Source organism: Miniopterus natalensis, chromosome 8 (genome assembly GCF_054644295.1).
Source record: "Miniopterus natalensis isolate mMinNat1 chromosome 8, mMinNat1.hap1, whole genome shotgun sequence".
In the NCBI taxonomy this organism is placed as follows: domain Eukaryota; kingdom Metazoa; phylum Chordata; class Mammalia; order Chiroptera; family Miniopteridae; genus Miniopterus; species Miniopterus natalensis.
Window position 1 is genome coordinate 34,902,635 of NC_142088.1, and position 1,703 is coordinate 34,904,337.

The window sequence follows — 1,703 nt, forward strand, 5'->3', positions numbered from 1 at the left end:
AACGACATTATATAAAAAAACAACATTATCTTAAACAGCAGTTCATTAATAAGCTTCCAAGCATATTGCTTGGCAGACACATTTATAACGAAGGAAAGAGCCGGTTAAAGCCTTTTACTTCAATTACTATGAAAATTCTCCAGGGTGACTCTAGGTGTCCAGGATGAAAAGCTGTTGTAATTAATCGATACATTTTGACTACTAATTTTCTCTACTATTTTCTCTGCTAATAAGATTGAAGTCCATTATTTAATTGTTTTAGATCTCAAGGTTTTTAAAAGGGTAACAATGTTAGAATTTACAATTAAGAAAAATCCTAAGGTACTGGAGGGTTCCTGGCTGTAGAAATGTGTCAAGAATCATTGAGCTGATGTCTAATATTTGTACTGACTTTTACCAGAACACAACTAGAAAGACTATTGCATGTTAATACTGAAAGTAAGCTTCTCAGCTAATCAACAGATGAAAACTTCCCCCATGGTTCTAAGAGCATGTGCTTTCAGCATGGATTTATGATTCAAGACGTTTAGCTTGTTAATTTTGAAAAGGACACTGCAAAGTTCCCCAACCCCAAAACTACTTTCCCCCAGAGAAAGCAAGAAAAGGTGAAAGATCAGTCATGAGATCACAGGAAGAGCATTAGTCTCTGACCTACTGCCCTTTCTGCACTGCTAATTTCCTTTGATATTGCTTTAAAAAAGGGGATACTAAAAAGGGCATCTACATTTTTTTAAATATACGTATGGTTTTTCAGCTCTGCCACTTCACATAATGAAAACACTTCTGTTCTAAAATGTGATCGTCAAAGCCAGCACTTATAGGAAAACAAAACAATTATTAATCTCTGCAATTTGTTGCTATTTGGTGATTATTAAACATGTGTGTTAGAAATTCATAATTCTTACACTGTTAGTCTATCATTCCCATACCTCCTACTTCTCTTCACATTATGTACTTTTTTTTTAGAGAAAGAAAAAGTTTGGTTTTGTAAATATATTGATGGAGGAAATTGCTCAAAGAAAATCTAAAGCTGGGAAAAATAATCTTAGGATATCTTTTTCCCAATTTCAGGGTTTAAAATATTTTCTCCTCAGAAAAATAATTTTTGAACTGCTTTTAAAATGACCAAATGGTTTGTGACATTTATTGGTCTAGTTTCTTATTGTGCTATAATAATTTTGTATGTTCTTCCCAAGTTATATCATTGATGTTCATCTTTCACACAGTAATAAGCTAGAAACCCTATAAAGATAGAAGTAGTAAGACACACAGTGTAGCAAAAACATTTGTATCTTCTAAAATTAATCATCATAGCCGGCCAGTGTTGCTCAGTGGTTGAGTGTCATCCCATGTGCCAGGAGGTCAGAGCTTTGATTCCGGGTCGGGGCACGTGCCTGGGTTTCGGGCTCCATCCCCAGCAGGGGGCGTGCAGGAGGCAGCCAGTGGATGTTTCGCTCATCCATGTTTCTATCTCTCACTCCCTCTCCCTTCCTCTCTCTCCAAAAAAGTCAATAGAAACATATGTAAAATCAATCATTACGAAATCTTTATCTTGCCTTCAGGGAGAGAAAGTTTAGAATTAGTATTCTTTAATTATTCTATTTAAAGTGAAGACAGATGGATGCCTGAAAATTACCATCCAATGAGAGCAGTATATGATCCCATCCTTACAGCAGGTAGAAAATACAACCAGACTATGTAAA